The sequence below is a fragment of the Panthera pardus genome, unplaced genomic scaffold (genome assembly GCF_024362965.1).
Source record: "Panthera pardus isolate Hobbes unplaced genomic scaffold, ASM2436296v1 HiC_scaffold_11, whole genome shotgun sequence".
Classification (NCBI taxonomy): Eukaryota; Metazoa; Chordata; class Mammalia; order Carnivora; family Felidae; genus Panthera; species Panthera pardus.
Genome location: NW_026526666.1, coordinates 67,139,777 through 67,152,301, shown reverse-complemented (window position 1 = coordinate 67,152,301; position 12,525 = coordinate 67,139,777). Strand labels below are relative to the sequence as shown.

General features: G+C 35.8%; 1 protein-coding gene and 1 pseudogene across 9 annotated transcripts in view; both read right to left on the bottom strand.

Moving 5' to 3' along the window:
* The window catches only part of LOC109266906 (BEN domain-containing protein 5), a 1,451,617-nt gene that overhangs the window by 1,286,984 nt on the left and 152,108 nt on the right, over nucleotides 1-12,525 (bottom strand). The window lies entirely within an intron of this gene.
* On the bottom strand, nucleotides 2,576-2,675 carry LOC128776041 (U2 spliceosomal RNA; annotated as a pseudogene).

The following is a 12,525-nucleotide window of genomic DNA, read 5'->3' as shown; positions in this document are numbered from 1 at the left end:
TCTAAAGCTTTGTTCTTCTTTCTCAAGACTGCTTTTGCTAGTCAGGGTCTTTTGTGGTTCCATAGAAATTTTAGGATTATTTGTTCTACTTCTATGAAAAATGCTATTGGTATATTGATAGGGATTACACTGAACCTGTAGATTGCTTTAGGGAGTATGGACTCTGTAACAATATTAACTCTTACAATCATGAGTGGTATATCTTTCCATTGTTTGTATCATCTTCAATTTCTATTATTAATATCCTACTATTATTACTATTATTATCCTACTATTACTACTATCTATTATTAATATCCTATTAATATCACAGTATAGTTATTTCATTTCCTTCGTTAAGTTTATTTCTAGGTATTTTATCCTTTTTAATGCAATTATAAATGGGGGCGTTTCTTAGTTTCTCTTTCTGTTACTTTGTTATTAGAGTTTAAAAATTCAACAGATTTATGTATATTAATTTGGCATCCTATAACTTTACTGAATTTATTAGTTCCAGTAGTTTTTTGGTGGAGCCATTAGGCTTTTCTATATATAGTATCATATCATCTGAAAATTATGAAACTTAATTCTTCCTTACCAATTGTATGCCTTTTACTGGTTGCTGTGGGTAGGACTTCCTGTATTATGTTGAATCAAAATGGTGAGAGTGGATATCTTTATCGTGTTCCAGATTTTAAAAGAAAATCTGTTTTTCACCATTAAGTATTATGTTAGCTGTGACTTTGTCATATATGGCCTTTATTATGTTGAGGTATAATTAATTCCTCTAAACTCACTTTGGTGAGAGGTTGTATGATTAATGAATATTATACTTGTCAAATGCTTTTTCTGAATCTACTGAGATGATCATCGGGTTTTTATACTTCCTCTTGTTAATCTGGTGTACCACATTCATTGATTTGTGCCTATTGAACCATCTTTGCAATCCTGTGATAAATCGAACTTGATTGTGGTGAATGATCTTTTTAATATATTATTGATTTTGGTTTTATAACATTTTCTTGAGGATTTTTGCATCTATGTTCATCAGAGATATTGACTTAGAGTTTTTTATTTTTGTAATGACTCTGTCTGGTTTTAATATACGGGTAATGCTTGCCTTGTAGAATGAATTTGGAAGTTTTCTTTCCTCTTCTATTTTGTGGAATAGTTTGAGAAGAGTAGGTATTAACTCTTCTTTAAATCTTTGGTAGAATTCACCTGTTAAGCCATCAGATGCTAGATTTTTATTCATTGGGAGTTTTTTTGATAACCACTTCAATTTCATTATGAGTAATCAATCTGTTTACATTTTTGTACTTGCTTCTTGATTAGTTTTAAAGATTGCATGTTTCTAGAAATTAATCCAATTCTTCTAGTTTGTCCAATTTTTTGGCATATAATTTTTTATAATATTCTCTTATAATTCTTTAAATTTCTGTGGATCAGTTATTTCTCTTTCATTCAGATTTTACTTGAGTCCTCTTGTTTTGGTTTTTTTTTTATGAGTCTGGCTATTTATCAATTAAGTTTATCTTTTCAAAGAATCAGCTCTTGGTTTCATTGATTTTTTTCTATTTATTTCTGCTTTTAAATTTTTTTTAACGTTTATTTATTTTTGAGACAGAGAGAGACAGAGCATGAATGGGGGAGGGTCAGAGAGAGGGAGACACAGAATCCGAAACAGGCTCCAGGCTCTGAGCTGTCAGCACTGAGCCCGACGCAGGGCTCAAACTCACGGACCGCGAGATCATGACCTGAGCCGAAGTCTGCCACTTAACCGACTGAGCCACCCAGGCGCCCCTATTTATTTCTGCTTTAATCTTCATTATTTACTTCATTATTTACTACTAAATTGGGGCTTTGTTTGTTCATATTTTTCTAGTTCCTTTAGGTGTAAGGTTATATTCTTTGAGACTTTGTTTCTTCAGATAAGCCTGTATGACTACAAACCTCCCTCTTAGGACTACTTTTGCTACATCCCAAAGATTTTGGGCTATTGTGTTTCTATTTTCATTTGTCTCCATATAATTTTTTTTTTAATTTTTTTTAACGTTTATTTATTTTTGAGACAGAGAGACAGAGCATGAATGGGGGAGGGTCAGAGAGAGAGGGAGACACAGAATCGGAAGCAGGCTCCAGGCTCTGAGCTGTCAGCACAGAGCCGAACGCGGGGCTCGAACTCACGTACTGTGAGATTGTGACCTGAGCCGAAGTCGGACGCTTAACCGACCAAGCCACCCAGGCGCCCCTCCATGTAATTTTTTTTTTAATTGCCTTATATTTCTTAGTTCACTTATTGGTTATTTAGTACCATGTTGTTTACTATCCATGTATTTGTGTTTTTTCCAGTTTCTTTCTTGTTACTGTTTGCTAATTCATACTATTGTGATCAGAAAAGATGCTTGATATTTCGATCTCTTAAATTGATTAAGACTTGTTTTGTGGCCTAACATATCTTGCAGAATGTTTCATGTGTCCTCAAAAGGAATGTGTATTCTGTTTTTTAGATGGAATGCTCTGTATATGTAACTGTTAAGTCCATTTGTTCTAATGTATCATTCAAAGCCAATTCTCCCTTATACATTTTCTCTCTGGATGATCTATCCATTGATGTCCGGGGAGTGTTATAGTCCCCTACTATTAAACTAAGAACAGATACTACACTTAATCTTAGCCAAAAGGCAGGAAGCAATGGTGACACAGAGTAGATACACATGTGGTGAGCATAGCATAATGTATAAACTTGTCAAATCACTGTCACGCACCTGAAACTAATGCAACATTATGTGTCAATTATACTAAAATAAATAAATAAATAAAAATTTTTAAAGACCCGTATTATTACTGTATTACCCTCTATTTTTCCCTTTAGGTCAGTTAATATTAACATTGTGTATTAGGTGTGCCTATGTTGGATGCATAGATGTTCGCATTTGTTATACCTTTTCATTGAATTAATCCTTTTATAATTATGTCTTTCTTTGTCTCTTGCTTTGGTTAAAACAGTCTTTGTTTTAAAGTCTATCTTGTGTGATATAAATATTACTATTCTGGCATTTGTTCCTCCCTGATCCATCTGCATGGAATATCTTTTTACATCCATTTACTTTCAGTCTGTGTGTGTCCTTAGGTCTGAAATGAGTCTGCTGGAAGCAGCATATACATGGGTCTTGTTTTTTTTTTAATCTGTTCCATCATCGTATGTCTTTTGATTGGGGCATTTAGTCCATTTACATTTAAAGAAATTATTAATAGTTACATATATACTGCAATTTTGTTGTTTTACATTAGTCTTATTTTTAAGTTTTTTATTTTTTTATTATCATTAATTTTAGTTAACACATAGTGAAATATTAGTTTCAGAAATAGAATTCAATGATTCCTCATTACACACAACACCCAATGCTCATCACAAGTGCCCTCATTAATACCCATCACCCATCTAGCCCATCTCCCACTCACCTCCCTCCATTAGCCCTCAGTTTGTTCTGTATCATTAAGAGTATCTTGTGGTTTCTTTACCTTTCTTCAATATGTTCATTTCTTCTGTTTCTAAATTCTCTAATTCCACATCTGAGTGAAATTATATGGTATTTGTCTTTCTCTGATTGACTGATTTCATTTAGCATAACATATTCTAGCTCTATCCACAAGGTTGCAAATGGCAAGATTTCATTCTTTTTGATGGCTGAGTAATGTTGAATTGAGTGTGTGTATGTGTATGGATTCTCTCCATAGTTTGGCTGTTGTTGATAATGCTACTATAAACATCAGGGCATATGTACATCTTTGAATCTGTATTTTAGAAACCTTCGGGTAAAACCTAATAATGCAGTTTATGAATTGTAGGGTATTTTTATTTTTAGGTTTTTGAGGAACTTCCATACTGTTCTCCAAAGTTGCTGCATCAGTTTGCATTACCATCAACAGTGCAAAAGGGTTCTCTTTCTCCACATCCTTGCCAACACCTGTTGTTTCCTGTGTGGTTAATTTTAGTCATTCTGACAGGTGTAAAGTGGTATCTCATCATGGTTTGGATTTGTATTTCCCTAGTGATGAGTGATGGTGAGCATCCTTTCATATGTCATTAGCCACCTGGATATCGTTTGGAAAAGTATCTATTCATATCTTCTGTCCATTTCTTAACTGGATTACTTGTTTTTTGGGCATTTAGTTTAGGAAGTTCTTTATAGATCTTGGATAATAACCCTTTATCAGGTATGTCCTTGCAAATACCTTTTCCCATTGCAAAGGCTACCATTTAGTTTTGTTGATTGTTTCCTTCACTGTGCAGAAGCTTTTTATCTAGATAAAAGTTCCAATAGTCATATTTCCTTTTGTTTTTCTTACTTTCATCGACATAGCTGGTAATAAGTTGCTCTGGCAGAGATCAAAGAAGTTGCTGCCTGTGTTCTCTAGGATTTGATGGTTTTTGTCTCACATTCAGGTCTTCCATCCATTTTGAATTTATTTTTGTGTATGGTGTAAGAAAGTGATGTAGTTTCATTCTTCTGTATTTTGCTGTCCAGTATTCCCAAAACCCTTAGTTGAAGAACCTTTTTTCCATTGGATATTGTTTCCTACTTTGTCAAAGATGAGTTGACCATATAATTGTGGGTCCACTTCTGGGTCTTTAATCCTGTTCCATTGACCTATGTGTCTGTTTTTGTGCCAGGACCATACTGTCTTGATGACTACAGATTTATATCATACCTCAAAAACCAAAACTGTCATGCCTCCACTTTTATTTTTCTTTTCTAGGATTGCTTTAACTATTCAAGGCCCTTTGTGGTTCCAAAAAATATTTAAGATTGTTTGTTCTAGCTCTGCAAAAAATGCTAGTGTTATTTTTGTTAATATAATTTATTGTCAAATTAGCTAACATACAGTGTGTACAGTGTGCTCTTGGTTTTGGGAGTAGATTCCCATGGGTCATCACTTATATACAACACCCAATGCTCATCCTTCCTCAATGCTGATCATCCATTTTCCCCTCCCCCCCCCCAGCAACCCTCAGTTTATTGTCTGTATTTAAGAGTCTCTTATGGTTTGCCTCCACCCACCCCTGTCTGTTTGAAACTATTTTTTCCTTTTCCTTCTCCCATGGTCTTCTGTTAAGTTTCTCAAGTTCCAAAACATATGATGTCTGTCTTTCTCTGACTGACTTATTTCACTTAGCATAATACACTCCAATTCCATACACGTTGCTGCAAAAGGCATGATTTCATTCTTTCTCAGTGCCAAGCACTATTCCATTGCACATATAAACCACATCTTCTTTATCCATTCATCAGTTGATGGACATTTAGTGTCTTTCCATAATTTGGCTAGTGTTGAAAATGCTGCTATAAAATTGGGGTACAAGTGCCCCTACGCATCAGCACTCCTATATCCCTTGGGTAAATTCCTAGCAGTGTTATTGCTGGGTCATGGGGTAGATCTATTTTCAATTTTTTGAGGAACCTCCACACTGTTTTCCAGAGCGGCTACACCAGTTTTCATTCCCACCAATAGTGCAAGAGGGTTCCCGTTTCTCCACATCCTTGCCAGCACCTATAGTCTCCTGATATGTTCATTTTAGCCACTCTGACTGGCGTGAGGTGGTGTCTCAGTGTGGTTTTGATTTGTATTTCCCTGATGAGAAGCGACATTGAGCATCTTTTCATGTGCCTGTTGGCCATCTGGATGTCTTCTTTAGAGAAGTGGCTATTCATGTCTTCTGCCCATTTCTTCACTGGATTATTTGTTTTTTGGGTGTGGAGTTTGGTAAGTTCTTTATAGATTTTGGATACTAGCCCTTTGTCCAAATGTCATTTGCAAATATCTTTTCCTATTCCATCAGTTGCCTTTTAGTTTTGTTGATTGTTTCCTTTGTAGTGCAAAAGCTTTTTATCTTGATGAGGTCCCAATAGTTCATTTTTGCTATTAATTCTCTTGCCTCTGGAGATGTGTCAAGTAAAAAATTGCTGCAGCTGAGATCAGAGAAGTTTATTTCTGCTTTCTCCTCTAGGGTTTTGATGGCTTCCTGTCTCACATTCAGGTCTTTTATCCATTTTGAGTTTATTTCTGTGAATGGTGTAAGAAAGTGGTCTACTTTCATTCTTCTGCATGTTGCCGTCCAGTTCTCCCAGCACCATTTGTTAAAGAGACTTTTTTCCATTGGATATTCTTTCCTGCTTTGTCAAAGGTTAGTTGGCCATACATTTGGAATGTTGGCCATACATTTGGAATGCTTTAAATATGATAGGAATACGCTTAGATTTGAGTTTTAAAAGGATCACTCTAGGGGCGCCTAGGTTAAGCATCCGACTTCAGCTCAGGTCATGATCTCATGGTCTGTGAGTTTGAGCCCTGCGCTGGGCTCTGTGCTATCAGTTCAGAGCCTGGAGCCTGCTTCAGATTCTGTCTCCCTCTCTCTCTGGCCCTCCCCCACTCACACTCTATCTCTCTCTATCAAAAAAATGAATAAACATTAAAAAAAATTTAAAGGGTCACTCTAGATGCTGTGCTGAAAATGGATAATGGGGGTTGTGGAAGATGTATGGAAGGAAACAAGAAGAACAATAGTTCTGACAGATGTTGATGGTTTGAATGAAGGAGGCAGATAGAAATTAATGGATTCAGGATATTTAATAAGCATAATAATAATTCTCAATGGATGGATAGATGATGAGTTATTAGATAGGATACTCAAGATTTACAAAGATTAAAAGATAAGTGGGGGCGCCTGGGTGGTGCAGTCGGTTAAGCGTCCGACTTCAGCCAGGTCACGATCTCGCGGTCCGTGAGTTCGAGCCCCGCGTCAGGCTCTGGGCTGATGGCTCGGAGCCTGGAGCCTGTTTCCGATTCTGTGTTTCCCTCTCTCTCTGCCCCTCCCCCGTTCATGCTCTGTCTCTCTCTGTCCCAAAAATAAATTAAAAACGTTGAAAAAAAAAAAATTAAAAAAAAAAAAAAAGAAAAAAAGATAAGTAATCTGAACCTTGGAGAATGCCTTAAGGGTCACATGTGGATGAAAACAAGACTGGCACGTCAGAGAGGAGGCAGGTGAATGAGGATGAAAGAGTCAATGCTGCCAGGGGAAAAAAATGTCAAAAAGTAAGGGTGATCATTAGAAATATCATTTGCTACACAGGAATCAAGAACTAAGAGAAGAACACCAAATTACATGACTAAAGTCTCTGGCAACCTTTCAGAGAACTATCTTGCTGGAACAGTGAGGATGCAAACCAGACTGAAAGGAAAAAGATGTTAATAGCTATATAGAGACATTGTTATTTTTACTGGAAATCTTTCTAAAATCATATTGTACATAATTTAATCTTACCTTTATGATAAAGAACAGATCTATTAAAGTTATATACTTAAATATTCTTGTTTACTTTTATATTTTCTGCCTCCTCCCTTCTGTAAGCTTGTCAACTTTGATTTCACACCAAAGATTATTTCTATCTCCTCAATTTCCACCCTACCTACAAATTTACAGAGCTGAAAACCCATATAATCAATATCGTTAAAACTGTGTCTAAACAAGAAGAAATAAATGCTAAGTATCTCCTTTGAGAAGTAAGGTGCATGAACATTAGTGCATGTATTTTACAACTATTTTAACTATTGAAAGTTTTCCCACCATCCCACCCAAGTTATCAGTAATACTCTCAAAAAATAAGGTTGCTGGATATGTGTTTGTTTCTATATATCAATACAGTCATGCTAAATTCTTCAACTTTGTATTCTATAATTTGAGGTCAATAGTTGAGAAAATACAATAAATGCACATGTAACTAATTTCATCTGGTGAATTTCTACTCATTCTCAAACTAATTCTTTCAACAAATTTTTTTAAGGTTGTTTGTTTGGTTTTGGTTTTTTGTGCTTTTTTGTTTTGTTTTGTTTTGTTTTTTTGAGAGAGAGAGAGCAAGTGAGCACATGCACAAGCCCAGGAAGGGCAGAGAGAGAGGGAGAGAGAGAATCCCAAGCAGGCCCCATGCTGACAGCCCAATGTAGGGCTCGATCCCATGAATGGTGATATCATGTCCTGAGCCAAAATCAACAGATGCTCAATTGACTGAGCCACCCAGGTGTCCCTTAACAAGTATTTACTGAGCACCTATCATGTGCCAGCCATTGTTCTAGGCATCAGAGTATGAAAGAAAAATTCCTACCTTCATAGTTTATATTTTACTGGAGGAGACAATAAATAAAAAATATAAATAATAAAATGTATATTATATTAGATGGTGGTAAGTACTAAGAAGAAAAAATAAAGCAGATAGGGAATTAGGAAATGTCAGGAAATAAGAGTTGAAATTTTACACAGGGTCCCAGAGACATTTGGGCAAAAAAAAAAAAAAACAAAAAAGAACTGAAATGAATGAAAAAAACCATGCTTTCTGAAAAAACATTCCATGCAGAGTATTAAAGTATAATTCCTATATTACCTCTTTTAAAATGTCTTCCTCAATTGTCTCCCACCCTCCCTCCACCCCATCCCACCCCATCTATACACACAAAATGAATCACTTCCCTTTCTAGGCTTTCACTATTGACCACTGACTATCTGCTATGCTTCTGGCAATTCCAATCCATACAACAACCCCGTAAGATATTGTCATGCCTGTCATAAGGATGCACTGAGGCTCTGCTCAAAGTACAGCAATCGAACAAAATTGGGAATCACAAGGAAGGGGCTGTCTGGCAAAACCATAAAGGAAATATAGCCACTGCTGGACATGCTGCCCAAGACACAATGAGGGAGAAATACCCAGGCTTCTCCTTTCTACCTGCCCTTGAATCTCCTCCTAGAATTTCCCATAAGCTGAACCTAGTCAGAATCCAGATGATAAGGGAGCCGGGGAAGTGCAAATATCAAGACGTTGGCCCCTGCAATACAGAGAAAAATGGGGAAAGGATGATAAATCAAACAAACTGCAAACAGGTAGCCTGCACAAAATATCCTCATAGCTTCAGAAGGCAAGCCTATCTGAAAGCTGTATGAAACCCACAATTTGTATGGATTTTTCAATACTGCAATACACTATCAAAAGTAGAACTATTTTATAAATATTAAAGCATAAAACCACAGACAACATTCTAGTTTTGCTAATTAATGTAATTTTAAATTTGTTTGAAAATGGAAAGCAATAATAATATAACATCTTTAAATATTCCAATTTTAAGTGTATCATGTGGTTATCACTTGAAAAAGTATTTATGTTTAGATTTTAAACTATTACACACATATAATCATTCAAGTAGTGTCTTAAATCTTGGAAAGAAGAGGGCTATAAACAAACTCAATCAACCACATTTAATCAAGTGACATGTTCCCTTTTTTGGTAGTTATTTTACAACTAAAGCATAGGAGGGGTATTTTATGTGTATTGGAAGTCCCCTTCAAAACACTGTCTCAGATGATTTAAAAAGAGCAGCTGAAGATAAGTGCAAATAAGATTTTATTAAACATAGTTCATACTTCTTCAACTGTTGTTTCCAAGGCCCTTTGTTTCAGGACTGTTACTATTGGAAATGTCATCATACTTAGAGGAAAGTTATTTGGGAATGAAATGTTTTACTTCTTCCTTAAAGTGAAGTAGAGAAAATAGGAAAGAGAAAAACATACATGTAGATACATAGCCATATATATGCATATATAATTCAGTAAAGGGGTCAGAAATTTAAAAAACAAATGAAAACCCGGGGCGCCTGGGTGGTTCAGTCAGTTAAGCATCTGACTTCAGGTCAGGTCACGATCTCCCAGTTGGTGAGTTCGAGCCCCACATCAGGCTCTGTGCTGACAGCTCTGAGCCCCGAGCCTGCTTCAGATTCTGTATCTCCCTCTCTCTCTCTGCCCTTCCCCTTCTCTCTCTCTTTCTAAATTACATAAACATTAAAAAAATTTTTTAAAAAAGAAAACCCTACAATAATAGAAGTTCAGCTTTGTTTCAATTATGAGTCAGAAATAACAGAATTAAATTATTCATCTATAGTTTCATAGCTGCCAATACTTCTCCAACAGAATTTCTAGACACAGTAAAACACTTTATATTTCATAACCATACTGTTTTCTCCTAAATATGCTAATTTTTCCCCTGAAAGAGATAATGGCCTTGAAGGGGGCATATTCTGGCATAAAATGATAATATCAATATGAAGCAAGTTTTTATCAGATCTTATGTTAAAGACATTGTCAGATAAAAGCATTTGTATTTTATCCTAAGGACAACAGGGAGTCATGAAAGATTTCAACAATAAAGTAGTATAATCCAATGATTTGCATTTTAGCTTTGGTAGCATTGTGCAGGATGGACCAGAAAGAGTTGGGGATAAACTTCAGAATCCAGTCAGAAAGCTTCCATACAAGTCCAGCAAACCTACTGAGGATGAAGTCTAGGGCTGAAGTTGTGGGGCTGAAAAGGTTGCAAGATTTTATAATCATTCATTTAATAACAAGCAGAGAGAAAACAGAGTACACTGCCTAATATTTTCTCTTACTATCATCTTTATGGGAAAAATTCCAGTAGGGACAAAAGACTAAACTCACTTGTCAAGGCCAAAACTTTGGATTAGCAAAGTAAGCAATGAAGCAATATATATAAATCAGGAGGGTCCACAGGGCAGAGATAGACACAGAATGAGGTTGTGGAGAGGAGGAGAGCAACCAGCAGAGAGACCCATTCAAGTCAGGTTCGAGATACAGACACATGGATGGTGTCATTACAACATGTGCTCTGGTAAAGCACATTTATTTCTTTAAGAATGAAAAAAAGAATGAGACATTACATATATATTAGAAATTAATTAAATTATTTGTTGTTAAATTAATTATTTAAAAAGTTTTAGTGAGCCCTTACTCTCAGGAATACTCTTCATTTCTGAGAGTTAGTTATAGTTTGCCATTTCACTCTGGTAGCAGAGTGCCATTATCACTCTTGCATTTGGGTCTTTCTGGATATCATAAGAACCGGGTAGTTTTTTCCCATTGCTAAAATTTATCAGGATAATTCTTACTAATCCTTTAATACTCAGCTCATTGGAGCCTCTTCTAAGAAGTCTGCCAATTTGCCACCCCACCATCCTACAATACCCTACTGAAAAAGACATGCTTTTGATATGCTTTCTCATTACACTGTACTTACCCCAATTAGAATCAGAGGTACTACACATCATGGTTAGCCTCTGACAGGCCCCAGGGTATGCCATTTGTCCCAGCATCCCTTCCAGATTAGCACTTGTTCTGGACAAAAATATTTGCCTTAGACAATAAATTTTGTCATCAACTTAATCACAGCCTCTGTCAGGGGAACCTAGGTGGCTCAGTCAGATATGCATCCAATATCAGCTTGGGTAATGATCTCAAGGTTCGTGAGTTCAAGCCCCATGTCAGGCAATGTGCTGACAGCTCAGAGCCTGGAACCTGCTTTGGATTCTGTGTCTCCCTCTCTCTGCCCCTCCCCACCTTGGGCTCTGACTCTCTTTCTCTCTCTCTCTCAAAAATAAATAAACATTAAAATTTAAAAAAAAATCACAGCCTCTATCAGTCTCTCCCACTTAACTCCTTTAAGCGAGGAACTATGGGTTGTATTCCTCCCACAGGGTATAAAACATATCTGCTGATTGGTATATTCATAGAAAATAAAAAGTAAGATTCTACCACATCCCTCAAACAATGTAAATCAAGAGCTCTATCATAATTATAATAACACACAACTTTAAAACTCTTCTTCCTTAAACAGAGAAGTTTATCTAATTTCTGTGAGAATGAAGAAGGGGCAGATTCTACAAACAGAAAATTCACTATTTATTTTTTTCTTAGAGAGGCTATAAACCTAGGCCTCATATACTATATGATTTGATTTTTAAATATTTGTAAATGTTTCTCAACATAATTTTCTGCAAGAGAACCTTTCTTAATTTAAAGGTTAATGGTCATAAGCCCTTGGTATGGAGTGATCAATGACCAGTCTAATCTATTTTTCTGCTACATCACTTCATTCTGTAATTTAGGAAACTGAGTATCATATTTTTAACTTTAAGTTACAACAATCTTGTTTTCCTCAGAAATTATAAAGACCTAAATGCAAAATTTAAAAATATTGGAACTACTGCTAAATGCTTGATACTGAGATAAGCTTTTATATAAATTATGACCCGACATAGCACAAATGGTTACAAGCACAAATTCTGGAGTGAGGCCAACTGGGTCTGAACCCCAGGTCCACAGCCTAGCAGCAGAGTGACCTTGGCAAAATTATCTAACCTCTTAGTGTCTGTTTCCTTACCTGTTAAATGAAAATAATAATAATAGAAGCTACCTCACAGGTTTGATATGAGAATTAAATGCATTACTTATGTCAAACACTTAGAAATTTGCATGACAGAGTAAATTCTATATTCATATTTAATACTATTGTTATTTTAATCATATCTAAATTGAGTTCAAACCCCAGTCTGATACTTGATTAGTTAACTGTAGAGTCATAGGCAAATTATTTAACGTCTCTAGGCCTCTACTTCTTCATCTTTAAGACAGAATAATAATACCTA